Below are 16,752 nucleotides of genomic sequence, written 5' to 3'. Positions count from 1 at the left end.
CTTTCCTTCATCTAGACACCGAGTCCTTGTATTTGTACATCCTTCAGATGGATAGTATTCAGAGCCCGTGGGTCCATCCAAATGATAACAGCCAAGGTAGCTTGGGAACGTCTTCCTGTTCACAGCTCCAACTTGTAAGTCTGAGGGCACTTCTCCAGCTGCAAGTCTACTACACAGGCAGTGTTGCAAAGAAGGAGCCAACTTTACAACAACAAGTTCATTATTTCAAGATGGTTAAAGCCTTGGGCAAGCCTCCGTGGTGGCTCAGAAAGTAAAGAATCTACCTACAACGCAGGAGACCCGGATTCACTCCCTGGGTTGGGAAGATCCCCTGGAGAAGGAAATGGCAACTCACTCCAGTACTCTTGTCTGGAGAATTCCATGGACAGAGGAGCCTGGCGGGCTACAGTCCATGGGGTAGCAAGAGTCGGACACAGCTTAGCGACTAAACCCACCACCACTAAACCGGGTTTGAGCATTTGGGAAGCAGCGGAGATACTTCTAGATTGATTCTTTTGCTGGAAAAAATGCTGTGCCTACACGCTCAGTCACTCAGTAGTGTCTGCCTCTTTACGACTGTAGCCCACCAGGCTCCTCTGTCCATGGGATTCTCCAGGCAAGAATACTGGAGTGGGTTGCCGTTCACTTCTCCAGGGGATCTTCCTGATCCAGGGATTGAACAAGCATCTCTTGTGTCTCCTGCATTTTGTAGGCAGATTATTTACCACTGAGCCACCTGGACAGCCTCAAAATGCTGTTCCACACCCCACATGAAACATACACACTGCACATTACCTCCCTGTTCCTAACTTGCAATTTGCCACTGCAAGCTCATTGACTTTATCACAGTGTCAACATATATTATAATTCACTGTGGTTCTTCATTGTTGCAGGAAGACAGGCAAGTGACCTTTTGTAAACACATAGTATCTTAACTGTAGCTCTCTGATGCGCACGCGCACCGCTAGGAAAATTGTTAGCCATGATCGGTGAGTCACACGTAACTGAGAACACATTTAAAGAAATATCTAGACTTCTCTGGTGGCTCAGACGGTAAAGAATCTGCCTGCAATACAGGAGTTCTGGGTTCCATCCCTGGGTTGGGATGATCCTGTGGAGGAGGGCATGACAACCCACTCCAATATTCTTGCCTGGAGAATCCCATGGACAGAGGAGCCTGCTGGGCTACAGTCCATGGGGTCGAAAAGAGTCAGACATGACTGAGCAACTAACACTTTCAAGGTAGCCCTTAAAATCAGCAGAAAGATGTTTGATATCAGTTATTTGCCTTAGTAGAAACATCTCCAGTTGTCAAACCAAGGGCTTTGGCAGCAGCTTAAAAAAAATGTAACAGCGTGCCCATAAGCGTTTTTATTTTTTATTTTTTATTTTTTTTTTAAACATCAGCCTCGACCAACAAAACATTTCGACTGCCACTCTGTTAACGTAAATATGAGTGACTTTTTAGAACATAAACTTTGTGATCTGTGTAACAGCATTGGTCTTCTCTGTGAAAGCCTCCTGCATTTTTAACCTCTGAGTCAGTGAATGGAAGAAATCAAATCTAGTACATTCCTATAGTTAGTCTCACCAAATATCTCTTGCCAGTCTTTTTTTTTTTCATAAAATGAAATATTCATCTACTGCAAATGTTCATATTCAATCACTATATTACTTTTACTGAAGTGTCTACTTCAAAAAGAGAAAGCAGAAGATATAATAAGAACTGAATGTCACAAAATCTAAAATCAACTGAAATTTGTGTAGCCATTACTAATCCGGTTAGAGTGTGAGATGAGCTGCCAAGCTGGCACCAGTGCTAAAGAATCCGCCTGCCATTGCAGAAGACCTGGGTTCGATCCCTGGGTCAGGAAGATCCCATGGAGGAGGGCATGGCAACCCACTCCAGTATGCTTGCCTGGAGAATCCCATGGACAGAGGAGCCTGGAGGGCTACAGTCCAAGGGGACACAAAGAGTCGGACACGACTGAAGCAGCTTAGCACACAGGCACTCAGAGTGTGAGATACGGCATTTGAGTTCCACCCTGTGAACAAAACAAATCTCTGTAATTGCACAGAAAAAGAAAATATTGCTTTTAATTCTTTGTTCTTTATCCTTAAATATCATTGCCTTGTAATTAAAAATGAAACATTTGCCAGTCCTCAAATGACAGATGAACAATCTTTTCCTGATGACTCCATCTGAGTCAAAATATCTAAGATAAATGAGCTTGGTTCATGTCCAGTCAGAGAGAGGCAGGTTGGATTTTTGTGGTTCTTATATAAGGTTCCTGGGTGAAGGACCGTTCCTGGAATCTTCATGAGGCAGGGAGCTTGCGTGTCTAGAACAGGCATGGCTTGCTTTCTGTCTACTTGGCTAGGACAAGAATATATAAGTATAAAATTTCTGAAGCAGGCTCTTATAAAATCATCAAACGTTATCAGTAAAAAGGAAGACTGCTCTCTAGTAGTTATAGGAAGAGATTATCTAATACATTGAAATATGAACGCCACCGACTTTAATACCTGTCCCATAAACCTATTACTAAAAGTCCCATGCTTTGGTTTTTCTTGCACAGAGATCATCCTCACCCCCAACACCCAGATTATAAGAATTTGACCCCCATCTCCTTTGGGAAAAGTCCTCAGCAGAGAACAGGAATCAGTCAGCAACTGTATTCTAACCAGGTTTGTGTTTTTATTTAAATACCAGTGTGCATGCTCACAGGGCAGGTTTGAGGAAGTTTCATTTACAAGACATAGCCACTTCTTTTGGAAGTGATTGAAGTATACTTGGTTTAGAGTATTGTGTTAATTTCTGATTTCTGCGGTACGGCAAAGTGATTTCGCTATATATGTATATGTATATATACATACATATGTGTGTGTGTGTGTATGTGTGTGTGTGTGTGTGTGTTTGTGTGTGTGTGTGTGTAGGAGAAGGGAATGGCAACCCACTCCAGTCTTGTTGTAAGGTATAATTCTGGCCGAGGCAGAAAGAGGAAAGACGATCTCAACAGAAGTAGGTTACCTTTATTCAGGCAAGGAGGGGCGACGGTTGGCCTTACGATCAGGCTGAGCGCAGAGAGGGATCAGGGATGAGCGCAGAGAGGGATCAGGAAGGCTCCATATTTATAGGGAGGTTTGTGGAAGCGATAAGGAAACGTTAATCAGGGGGGATATTTCAGGTAATCTTTAGTTGAGATGGCATTTGTAGTTGGGCAGGGGGTGATAAGTCTTCTGAGCAGGTGTAGGGGGTGGAAGGTTTCTGGACAGGGGTTGATAAGTCTTCTGGGCAGGTGTAGGGGGTGGAAGGTTTCTGGACAGGGGGTGATAAGACCCAGATAGATGCAACCGGCCTGGAGCATCAGGGCAGGACCTAAAGTTAGATGATTCAGCAAGAGCCTTTGAAAGTGTTGTTTTCTTTTCTAGGCCCAAAAGACTCCTTCACTTGTTGCCTGGAGAATTCCACGGACAGAGGAGCCAAGCGGGCTATAGTCCATGGGGTCGCAAAGAGTCACGCACGACTGAGAGAGGAAGACACGCTCAAACACACGCCACGCACACACACACGTGGTGAAGAAGCTGCCTGCCAAATGGAGAAGACATAGAGAAGGCATGGCCAGAATCCTGTAGTGGGGAGCCTTTCCCTTCTCCAGGGGATCGAACTGAGGTCTCCCACATTGCAGGCCACTTCTTTACCATCTGAGCCACCAGGGAAGCCCAAGAATACTGGAGTGGGTAGCCTATCCCTTCTCCAGGGGGTCTTCCCTACCCAGGAATCAAACCAGGGTCTCCCGCATGGCAGACGGATTCTTTACCAGCTGAGCCACCAGCGAAGCCCGTTCTCCATACTCGTAGACTTTCTGATGAGGGCCTTTCTGACCAATGCGAGCTAATACCTCCTGGTAGCTTTGCATTTCTTCAATAATTAGCCACGATGAACATCTTTCCCTGTGCCTGTGGGCCATCTGTGCGTCGTCTCTGGTGAGATGTCTGTGTAGAGCTTCTGCCCATTTTTCGATTGAGTCGCTTTCTGTTATTCAGTTGTATCAGCTCAGATTGAGTATCCTGAGTGCTCAGTATCATACTTGGAGCTCAAAGTATGAAGGAAGAAATCATGTTCTTCCTATTGTTTGTCTTGCTAAGTTTTTTTTTTTTTTTTTTGGTTTCTCTTGGTTATTTCTGGGGGCAATTGCAGTGAGGGCTTTAGCACTGAGTGATTACAGCCCAAATGGGAGATACGCAGGTTTACTGAGCTTCAGGTGGCACAGGGTATAGACGCAAAAAGCCAGGTTTACTAGGATAGGAAACGCAAAGCAGAGACATCATTTGAATCATTCTGGTTCCTGTTTTCCTCAACTGGTAGAAATCACCACTTTTTTCATTCACTGTACAATTAGTTGCTCAGTCGTGTCCAACTCTTTGGGACCCCATGAGCTGTAGCCCTCCCGTGGCAACCCACTCTGGTATTCTCCCCCGGAGAATCCCGTGGACAGAGGAGCCTGGCGGGTCTACAGCCCATGGGGTCGCACAGTTGGACATGACTGAGTGACTTACACACGCAGCAAACACCGTGATAAGAAAAGCCCCGACACTGGAAATAACTGAAATCAAATGTGGGGCGGGTAGCTGACAACTTTAAGAAATGAGCCAAGAAAAAGTCTGTTTTCTCTAGGAATTCTCCAACCGTCTTCCGTAGCTTCCAAGCCACCACTGGGCGTTTGATTTCAGTGAGACGTGAAAGCGTGTGTCCTTTATAAAGAAAAGAAAGTGGCTGGAAAGCATGTTTGAGGAATTAGTCACTGAAGAAAAGACAGCTCTTCCACTCTGACAAAACACTCGTGGGACACACTGATGAACCCCAGGAAGAGTGTGTCTCTTGTTTAGTTGCTCAGTCGTGTCCGACTCTTTCTGACCCCATGGACTGTAGCACACTGGACCTCACTGTCCATCACCAACTCCCAGAGTTTGCTCAAACTCAGGTCCATGGAGTCAGTGATGCCATCCAACCATCTCATCCTCTCTCGTCCCCTTCTCCTCCCGCCTTCGATCTTTCCCAGCATCAGGGTGTTTTCCAACGAGTCGGCTCATCGCATCAGGTGGTCCAAGTATTGGAGCTTCAGCTTCAACATCAGTCTTTCCAATGAATATTCAGGACTGATCTCCTTTAGGATGGATTGGTTGGATCTCCTTGCAGTCCAAGGGATTCTCAAGAGTGTTCTCCAACACCACAGTTCAAAAGCATCAATTCTTCAGCATTCAGGTTTCTCTACAGTCCAACTCTCACATCGGCACATGACTCCTGGAAAAACCATAGCTGTGGAAATACTGATCTTGGTCAGCAAAGTGATGTCTCTGCCCCTCTCATTTCAAGTGCCCTGTGCGGACTAGGTGGAATCTTGTGGGCTGCAAGCGGCAGCGTGGTGCTGTTGTTACAGAGCAGACAGATGAAAGGGGAGATTTCTCTGGGCCAGTCTTTCTGCAAATGTTAGAAGTGCCATCTGGAAGCCCTGGAGGAACCGGCCAGTCGGAATGACCTGAGGGCATCCGAGGCTAAAAAACATCTCCGTTGTTTGAGGCTTGTGCTATCTGAGCAAATGAAGACAAAGGGAATAGGTTATAAGGATCATGGAATCTTTAAACATACATTTATACACATTGAAATAATGTTCTCAGCAACAGAACAGAGAAACACACCACACTGATTGTTTGGGGGCCAAAACATCTCAGGCTGGGGTCTCCTCAACCTCTGAGTCTCCTACACCCCAGCTTTTTAGGGGGGGCTGCAGGACCCTGGAGATTGGCTAAGGGAAGGCTTTCCTGGAAGGGGATGACTCTGGGAGCCTGTGGACACATGGGCGGGTCTGGGGAAGGCTGAGGACTGAGGATACTCGTGGTTCTCAAGGGGGAAAGGGGATTCAGCCTGCAACCCAGAAGGACCTGTGAGGTTCCTGCAAGGAACAAGAGAACTTGCGCAAAGATAGAACCCCTGGTCTGTGCTCCCCAGTCCCATGCAGGGAAAAGCGTGTGTGTGCGTGTGTGTGTGTGTGTGTGTGTGTGTGCATGTGTGACTGATTGAGTGAGAGACAGAGAGAAAACACGACGGAGCGATCCTTTGCCCTGACTACAGTGAAACTCGCTTCTCCTGTGATTTAAGAAAGATTACAACCGAGGTGGGCTTCCCAGGTAGCTCAGTGATAAAGAATCCTCCTGCCGAGGCAGGAGATAACAGGTTCAGCCCATGGTCCTGGAGGATCCTGTCATGCCACAGAGCAAATAAAACCTGTGCCCCACGACTCTGGAATACCACGCTCCGCAACAAGGGAAGCCACCGGCACGACAAGCCGGCCCACTGCAACTCGACAGTAACCTCCCCACCCCCCAGCTCAGCACAACTAGGGACACACCCACGCAGCAACAAAGACCCAGCACACCCAGAAATAAAGAATGCAATCATTTTAAAAAATACGATCTAGGGACATCCCTGGTGGTCCAGTGGTTGAGACCTCGCCTCCCAATGAGGAGAGTGTGGCTTCAGGCTTCAGTCCGCATGACTTGAGACCAAAAAAAGCCAACAAAACAGAAAACAGCTTCAGCCAAGACTTTAAAAATGGTCCAGAGAAGAAACTTCAAAAATATGATCTGTAAGTAGTCTTTACGTTCTTTAAATCGGCCAACCTAGGATACATGTATGGCTGTGTAGTCTAACGGCCCATGGGCTGGGTACTCACTTTAAAGACTGTTGATCCCCAGTGGCTATCAGAGAGGACTTGTTTATAATCACGGTCTAGGATCTAGGGACAGACACCTTGATGATGCTAGTTACCTTTGAGGTTGACTACAGACTGGCTGATGGTGACTGCAGCCATGAAATTAAAAGACGCTTACTCCTTGAAAGAAAAGTTATGACAAACCTAGATAGCATATTCAAAAGCAGAGACATTACTTTGCCAACAAAGGTCCATCTAGTCAAGGCTATGGTTTTTCCTGTGGTCATGTATGGATGTGAGAGTTGGACTGTGAAGAAGGCTGAGCGCCAAAGAATTGATGCTTTTGAACTGTGGTGTTGGAGAAGACTCTTGAGAGTCCCTTGGACTGCAACGAGATCCAACCAGTCCATTCTGAAGGAGATCAGCCCTGGGATTTCTTTGGAAGGAATGATGCTGAAGCTGAAACTCCAGTACTTTGGCCACCTCATGGAAGACTTGACTCATTGGAAAAGACTCTGATGCTGGGAGGGATTGAGGGCAGGAGGAGAAGGGGGCAGCAGAGGATGAGATGGCTGGATGGGATCACCGACTTGATGGACCTGAGTCTGAGTGAACTCTGGGAGTTGGTGATGGACAGGGAGGCCTGGCGTACTGTGATTCATGGGGTCGCAAAGAGCCAGACACGACTGAACTGAACAGACTGGCTATGCTGTGGGCAAGACTGCATCTCTATCCAAGACTTCAACTCTTTTGCGTTATTAATAAAGTCATGTGACTTCCCCTCATATTAGATGGCTCATGACTATAAGATGGGATGAGATCAGTTTGGCAGATGACTTCACTGTGGTTTACCGGAGGATATGGAAACTTCAACCCTCCTGGAAGACAGAGTAACATCCATCCTTCCCAGTAGATTTCCACTGAGTTTCTGGAGGAATCTGCCCAGTCTATGAAACGAAAGCAAACTGAAAAAGAAGAAGCTAAAGTCAAAACATAACAAATATTTTTTTTTTCTTTTTCTACGTGATCCATAGAGACGAATGCTGGGAAACATCGAAGGCAGAAGGAGAAGGGGGCGGCAGAGAATGAAATGGCTAGATAGCATCCCCGACTCAATGGACATGAGTTTGAGCAAACTCCGGGAGATGGTGAAGGACAGGGAAGCCTGGTGCGCTGCAGTCCCTGGGGTTGCCAAGAGTCAGACATGACTGAGCGATGAAACAGCAGGAACAGAGTGGATTCACAGCAGACTGACGATGTCGTGTTAGTTTTCGGTGGACAGAAAAGTGATCCAGCTGTATACACACATATGTAAATATACATATTTTCACATTCTTTAGCTTTTTATAAGATACTGAATACAGTTCTTATGCTCTGTAGTGGTTTAGATTTCCCTAATCCCGAACTCCTAATTCATCCCTCCCCAATTCCCCGTTGGTAATTATAACTTTGTTCTCTTAAGTTCCTGGGTATATTGCTACTTTGTAAATAAGTGTAATTGTATCATTTTTAAGCTCCACATATAAGAGACATCCTATGAGATCTCTCTTTCTCTGCCTGACTTAACCTCACTCATATGATCATGTTGCTGCAAATGGAGGCATTTCATCCCCTTTTCATGGCCGAGTAATATTCCACCATGTATATGTATCACATCGTCTTTACCCATTCTTCTGCCACTGGGCATGCAGGCTGCCTGCACGCCTTGGCTAGTGTAAACAGTGCTGCTGTGAACACTGGGGTGCACCTATCTTTTCTCTTTTTACAGCTTTTGTCTTTTCTGGACATATGCTCAGGAATGGGACTCCTGGATCAATATCGGTAGCTCTAAAAAGTCACAAGCATTTTTAAAGTGAGGCATTAAGGATAGACTTCTAAATGCAGCCTACAGGGGACAAGATACACACACACACACACACACACACAGAAACACACACACACGTACTTTCTAGATGCCACCAGGAGCAGACGGTTTACATGCTAGCAGAAGGTTAACCTACGTGGAAAGCGGAGGAGGTAGAATGGTGAGTTTTGTGTACAGGAAGATGTGGGGGAGAGCGGAGTGAGGGAATCTATCAAGACACTATGCATCCTTTGCCACTGAAAGGTAGTATCCCCAAGGCCCCGACATGCTGGTTAGCACACAGAGCTGATTGGACGGGGGGGGGGGCAGGTCCTCTGTAATCCCATGATGCCACAGACTGTGGTGGACACACAGGAGCCTGTTGATAGGGTTAAAACAATGCTCAGCCAGAGGGCACACCGTCTATTCTGCCGGTTGCAGCAATTACAGATCTCCTTGTCAGGTTCTGCCTCCCCCTAATTTGATAGCCTTTTGGCAGGCTTCACGGGCAGATGATAATACTTCTTTATCTGCGCTGTCCCTTGAAAGAGCCATCCCCATCACGCTGCACGCTGTGAAATCTTTAGCGTCGTGGTTTGACTTGGTCAACATTCTTTTCTTTGTTTAAATAATTATGTTTATTTGTTTCCTGGGTTGTAATCGGTCTCCTTTGCTGCATGGGCTTTTCTCCAGTTGAGGGGTGTGGGCTCATTGCAGTAACTTCTCTTGTTGGAAAGCTCGGGTTCTAAGTGCACAGGCTTCAGTAGTGGCTGAAGCCCTGGCTTCAGAACGTTGAGGCTGAAAAGTGTACAATCCAGCGACAGTACTAATTGTTATGCTCCGAGCCCGTATCTCCGAACCGACCGAGAGAGAGAGAGCAAGTCCACCATGGTAATGCAAGGGCAAGAAGGGAGTTTATCTCTAGCGCGCTAGGGCCCAAGTCTCATCCCACACAAGGGAATCTGACAAGAGCCCCGAACAAAGGAGTATGGCAGCTTATATACAGGCAGCTCTTTGTCTCAGTTACAGGAGTAGCTGGCGTTACATGATTGGCCAGGCAGGATGAGCGCATATCCTGTCTCTTTCTGGTAAACATGACTCAGGTCCTAGAGCCCGTCGTTTGGTCCCTAACATTCCCCCCTGTCCTTAGATCATATAGAGGAATCTTCCTCTCGGTCCTGAGACACCGTTTGATATTGTTGTCGAAGCACAAACAGCTGTACTGTATTTATGCGTTTTTTTTTTTTTACAAAGGCTATAAGTCTATTGATAATACATGGGCCAAAGGTAAGCATCAGTAGAAGCATTAGCCGGGGTCCCAGCAAGGTGGAGATTAGGGTGGTCAACCAAGGGGATTGTTGAAACCAAGACTCAAACCATCCTTGTTGAGCCTCACGTTCTCATTTATGTTGGGCTAGTCCCTCTCTTACTTTGGCCATAGATTTTTAAACTATTTTTGTGTGATCAGCATAAAAACAACACTTTTTTTTTAGGGCAGCACAGAGTCCCCCCTGTATCTCTCCACAGATCTTTTAGTTATGCCTGGGCATGCCCAGAATGCATGATTTGGGAGCTTGCCCCTCTTCCAGGGTACATTTACCACTGGCTTAAGGTCAAAGTATAAGTCTGGCCACCAAGTATTTGGTGGATGTATTGCGGTGGTGGAGTTAAGCATCTCACGTGTTAGTCTATTTTGCAGCTTCCAGGTGATTTTGATGGGTTGATGCGGGTTCACGCTGTCAGCTCCAGAGCAGAGTAACTGGGTCATCCACAAGACGGCCCAGCCGAGCTGTCCTGGTCCTGTTGGCGCCTTTGAAGCTTTAGCCTCAGGGGGTTGGATGGGTGCAGAGATTTTTTTTTTTTTTTTTTAGCGTCTTTCTGCTCTGCTGAAGCAACTGGGCGTACGTGGTTGTAATGCACCCAAGGCCCGATACCATCGACCTGGCCTTACCTCGGTGAAATCTATTTTTCAGTGTTTCCCTGGTCCTTTTTCCCGATACCTCAGTCCTGCATGTTGTCTTTTTCTTGGCCTCATCTGTTGACACGCCTTACAAGCATGTACTATGTTCTTTACAGTTGTCTGGTGCCAGGGAAATCGCAGGCGCGCAGTTTGAAAGAGCATCAGAGTCTTCTTTTTTCCCAGATGAGTAGACAAGTGTAAATGCTCACATAGTTGCCGTCCCAACTGAGCAGGGAGTATCAAGTAGCCATCTGAGTCTCGGTACCATCTATCTTTACCTTTTTGAAGGTTGGTGTGTTTTTGGATCCAAGCAAGGTCTGTGGATGAATACTCAGGGGTTGGGGGCAGAGTTCCCACACCTGGAGGTGGAAGTCCGATCGCCAACACAGGGGTGATGAAATCTTCATCAGCTACTTTTTGAGCTGCCAGGTCTGCGGCACGATTCCCTCGTGCCGTGGGGCTGTCACCCTTCTGATGTCCAGGTACGTGTACTATTGACACAGCCCGAGGCATCTGTACAGCCTCTAAAAGTCTACGGATTTCAGGCAAGTTTTTAATTTCTTTTCCTTCAGCTGTCAAAAACCCCCGTTCCTGATATATCGGGCCCTGGATGTGTACCATGCCAAAAGCATAGCGACTGTCAGTGGAAATAGTTATTCTTTTTCCTTTGGCTCTCTCTAATGCTTGAATCAGGGCAATTAACTCTACCTTTTGTGCTGAGGTATCCGGGGGAAGGGCCTCTGCCCATATTGTCTGTCCAGAGTCATCTACTACTGCGGCTCCCGCCCGTCTCTGTCCATCTTTTACATAACTGCTGCCATCTGTGAACCATTTTAGCTCACTGTTATCCAGTGGAGTATCGGTTAAGCCCTTTCGCATTGCTGTTACCCCGGCCAGTATCTCATCACAATCATGGAGGAGGCTATTTTTCACCGGATTGGGCAAAAGAGTGGCCAGATTTAGAGTGCAGGGTGTTTGGAAATGAAACCGTGGGGTGTCAAGTAGCAAGGCCTGGTAGTGCGTCAAGCGGGCATTAGAAATCCATTTACCTGGGGGTTGTTTTAAAACTCTCTCTATGGCATGAGGAGTGTAGACCAAGAGTCTCTGTCCATAAGTCAGTTTATCAGCATCGTGGACTAAGAGCGCGGTGGCTGCGATGATATGGAGGCAAGGTGGCCATCCAGCTGCCACTCGGTCCAGTCTCTTGGAAAGGTAAGCTACAGGTTGCTTCCATGGTCCCCATCTCTGTGTTAGTACCCCTTTTCCTATCCCCTGCTTTTCATCTACAAATAATTGGAAAGGCTTTGATGGATCAGGGAGGGCAAGGGCAGGAGCTTCTAGCAAGGCTCGCCTGAGCTCTTGGAAGGCCTCTTTCATTGGCTCAGTCCATTTCCAGTCCTTGTTTTCTTTGGTCCCTTCATATAGGGGCCTGGCCTTTTCTGCAAACCCCAAGATCCATAACCGGCAATATCCCACCGTTCCCAGAAATTCTCTCACTTGTCTAGGGTTAGCCGGCTCAGGGATCTGGAGGATGGTTTCTTTCATAGCCTGTGTTAGCCACCTCTGGCCCTGTTTTATCTTATAACTGAGGTATGTAACCTCTTGCTTGGCAATCTGGGCCTTTTGGGCACTGGCCCTGTAACCTAAAGTCCCCAAGGTTTGGAGAAGGTCACCTGTTGCCTCTTGGCACTCTTTTTCTGTAGCTGCCGCCAGCATAAGGTCATCAACATATTGTAATAAAACAATGGTAGGGTGTTCAACCCGATACTCACGGAGGTCTTCGTCCAGGGCCTCATTAAATAACGTGGGCGAGTTTTTGAAACCCTGTGGTAAGCGAGTCCATGTCAGCTGCACAGGGGTCTGACCACCGTCTTCCTGCCATTCGAAGGCAAAGATCTCTTGGCTTGTGGAGGCAAGAGGCAAACTGAAAAAGGCATCTTTTAAGTCTAAAACAGTGTACCAAATGTAGTTTGGAGGCAAGTTGCTTAGCAATGTATAAGGGTTAGGAACCATAGGATGAATATCACTCACCCGTTTGTTGACTTCTCGTAGATCTTGAACCAGTCTAAAATCAGTTTCCTCAGGCTTTTTCACAGGCAGCAGGGGAGTGTTCCATGGGGACCGGCATCTTTTCAGGACCCCAGCGTCTATGAGGCGTTGTATATGAGGAGTAATTCCTTGTCGAGCCTCTTGACTCATGGGATACTGCCGTACACTCACCGGGGAAGCACTGGCTTTCAGTTTCACAATGATAGGGGGCCTCTGTTTGGCCAGTCCCATTTCTGCTGTTTCAGCCCAGGCCTGAGGGTATCTTTGAACCCATGGTTGTACTTCGGGGCTTATTGTCGCTGGGGCCTCTGGCAAGTACAGTCTGTATTCATCTTTTAATGCCAGAGACAAGACCTGAAGAAGATGCCCGGTCCCATCTAAAACCGACACTTGTCCGTGGTCGAAATGAATTCGGGCATTTATTTTAGACAGTAAATCCCTTTCCCACAAGGGCGCTGGACACTCAGGTATCACCAGAAAAGAATGGGTTACCTGGTGGGCCCCCAAGTTCACATGCCATTTTGTAGTCCATCCATATTGTTTAGTCCTGGTTGCTCCCTGCACCCAGCTACTTTTCTTAGACATGGGTCCATCTTTTTGGTTTAAGACTGAGTATTGGGCTCCCGTGTCCACCATGAAGCCAACCGGTTTTCCCTCCACATTTATAGTTACCCAGGACTCGGGGAGGGGCTTCAAGCCCTGACCCCTCTAGTCACTATCTTTACCCGCGTAGAGGATATGACTGTCTGGAGATGGAGTCTCATTTTGGGGGTTTTGGGGCTCCTCTTTTAGATTTTTCTTGGGGCAGTTATCTTTTCAATGTCCAAACTCTTTACAAAATGCACATTGGTTTTTCTCAAGCTTACGACTTGTCGTTTTTCCTTCAGTTTTTGAGTCCAATTTTTTTCCTTTCTGGAACCTGTTTTTGTTTTTAACCCCAGCAAAAAATATCTGGGCCAGCTCTTTTTGATTTTTACAGTTTTTTTCAGCTCTAAATTTTCTTTTTTTTTTTTTTTCTAATGCGGTCCTCTCTCTCTTCTGGGGTCTCTCTATGATTAAAAACTCTCTCGGCTGCCCTCACTAGATCTTGCAAGGATTGTTCATTTAACCTCTCTATTTTTTGTAACTTTTTTTAATATCGGGGGCTGCTTGATTTACAAATGCTAACATAACTGCCGCTCATGACTCATCTGCCTGTGGGTCCATAGGGGTATACTGTCTAAAAGCTTTCATTATCGTTTCAAGGAAGGCTGCTGGGCTCTCATTTGGTTCCTGCCTCACTGAATTTATTTTGGCCAATTTAGTTGGCTTCCTGGCGGCCGCTCTAAGGCCGGCCATGAGAGTCCGGTGGTATACTCGGAGATGCTTCCCCCCCTCCCCAAGAGACCCCCGAGCATCCCCTGCAGGGGAGGGGGAGCGCAGGGAGGGGGGAGAGCGCGGCGACGAGGGCTGGCTCCCTCGGCCCGGGAGTCAGCTAGCGCTGCTGCCAGGGGGCTGTAACACTCGGGGAGGGTGGACCCGCCACCTCGAGATGGTGGGCCCCCCCTCAGCCACCTTTTTTTGCCGGGCCTTTTCAGCTGTCCTGGAGCCGGTGGTGGCATACCGCCGTGGTGGAAATGCGCCCGGCAGCGCCCGGTCGCAGGCCGGGGGGCAGTCCCCCGTCGACCCCACCCTTGGCCCCGCCCACCTACCCCCGAGTTCTCCCCCCCTTTCTCTTCCCCCCCTCCGCCCAGAGGCGGAGGGAAGAGTGGCGAGGGGTCGGGAGGAACGGGGAGCGGGAAAGACCCGCTGGGCCGCCGGCACGGCCGGGCCTACCGCCGGGTTGAATCCTCCAGGCTGACTGCGCTGACCCCACCCGTTTACCTCTTAACGGTTTTACACCCTCCTGAACTCTCTTTAAAGTTCTTTTTAACTTTTCTTTGCGGTACTTGTTGACTATCGGTCTCGTGCCGGTATTTAGCCTTAGATGGAGTTTACCACCCGCTTTGGGCTGCATTCCCAAGCAACCTGACTCCGGCAAAACCCAGGCCCGGCATGCCGGGGGCCGTTACCGGCCTCATACCGTCTATGGGCCTTGAACTCTCTCTTTAACTGCCTGGATAATTTGGGGATTGAAGGTTTCCTCTTGTGGCAATCTGACGTCAAATGTGGGCCACTTGGTGGAACAGAAAGTCACCAGTTTGCTCTTCTTTACCAGTAACAAAAGATTCTGAGCTCTAGACTTGAAATCAGAGAAGTGGTTAATCATAAGAGATAAAGGAGTAGAAGTTGTTTGTCCCATGATCACAGAAAAGTACACTGGGAGCCAACAGAGCACACAAAGAGCAGCGCAGACACCACAAATAGACAAACAGATAACAAACGCAAGGTGGCCACCGACAATGCACTCAATCTTACCTGCAGGATGTTCACAGAGCCAGCTGCCTGCCCGGCACGAAACTGGGCCCCGGCCTTACGCTGGACTTAATCCAGTAACCAGAGCCAGCCGCCTCCCCAGCACGAAACCGGGCCCCGGCCTTACGCTGGACTTGACTTGCCTCTGCACTTTACACCCAGATGCCTCCCCAGTACGATACTGGGCCCCGGACTTAATCTGGGCTTCTGCAACGTTAGCACCGGTGCTCAGAGTTCTTATCTCCTAACGAGGTTACTCCCTTCTACCAGGAGAGTTGTCCTCCCCAGCAGGACGGAGATCCCGGACGAGCCCCCAAATGTTATGCTCCGAGCCCGTATCTCCGAACCGACCAAGAGAGAGAGAGAGCAAGTCCACCACGGTAATGCAAGGGCAAGAAGGGAGTTTATCTCTAGCGCGCTAAGGCCCAAGTCTCATCCCACACAAGGGAATCTGACAAGAGCCCGGAACAAAGGAGTATGGTGGCTTATATACAGGCAGTTCTTTGTCTCAGTTACAGGAGTAGCTGGTGTTACGTGATTGGCCAGGCAGGATGAGTGCATATCCTGTCTCTTTCTCGTAAACATGACTCAGGTCCTAGAGCCCGTTGTTTGGTCCCTAACACTAATGATCTTATGGTCAATCTCATTTTTATTAACCATAAAGATTTGTAAACCATTTTGCATTTGCCAGAGTTGTTCCATTTCCCTACTGGCACCTGGACTCAGCGGTTGAGGCTTGTGGGCTTTAGAGTTTGGGCCCAGTGGTTGTGGCCGATGGGCTTCAGTTGCCCTGCAGCACGTGGGGACTCTTCCTGGACTGGGACTCAAACCTGTGTCTGCTGCATTGCAAGGAGGACTCTTTAACCCCTGGACTGCCCCCACCCCCAGGGAAGCCCCAGTCAGGATTCTTTTACAACCCCTGTTTGCTTCAGCTTGGTAACGGCCCTCCACCTCCACACCCATTCTTGCCTCTGTTCAGGCAGCCCTCTGTGTTGAAACAACTCAGCTGTCTGTCACAGTGTAACAAATTCACAGCTGCGGAGGCTGGGACGCACCCTGGCGACACCGGAGTATACCTTGGCGGAGTCCCCTGGTGCTAGCGGTTCTCATAGGCTGCGATCTGGATCACAGTTGAGGCTGGAATCTCAGCGCAGAACTCAGTGATGGAAGGACCCACTTTTGCAGTTCTGTGCTTGGGAATTCAGTTTGTCACAGGCTGTCGGACTGAGCATTTCAGCTCTTCACCAGGATTTAGCCAAAAAGCAACGTCAGTTTCTCTCTCTCTCTTTTTTTTTTTTTTTAAACTGAGGCATACATAGTTGATTTACAATCTTTTTATTTTATTTTCAAATTTATTTGATTTATAGTCGTATGTCCATTTCTGCTGCACAGCATGGAGACTCAGTTATACATGTATATCTGTTCTTTTCTGCATTCCTTCCCATGATGGTTGCTCACAGGACATTGCAGAGAGTCCCCCGTGCTGCACAGGAGGACGTTTTTCATCCATCATATATATAACAGTTTGCACATGTTAATCCCAAACCCCCAGGCCTTGCCTCCCCTACCCACCTACCTCTTCCTTGTAAACCCCAAGTCTGATCACTATGTGAGACGGTTTCTGCATTGTAGGCTGTGTTCATTTGCACCATATTTTACATCAGTTTCTTGATAGGAAGATATTTCACATGTTGGGCTGTTTTCTGTATAATTTGGGTCATGACTGTTCCAGGAGAATATTGCCTTATGATTCATGTACCAGTGTCTTAGCGCAGAAGTTGGTCCCTCTTTGA

The sequence above is a fragment of the Ovis canadensis genome, chromosome X (assembly GCF_042477335.2).
Source record: "Ovis canadensis isolate MfBH-ARS-UI-01 breed Bighorn chromosome X, ARS-UI_OviCan_v2, whole genome shotgun sequence".
In the NCBI taxonomy this organism is placed as follows: domain Eukaryota; kingdom Metazoa; phylum Chordata; class Mammalia; order Artiodactyla; family Bovidae; genus Ovis; species Ovis canadensis.
This window is presented reverse-complemented; position numbering follows the sequence as displayed.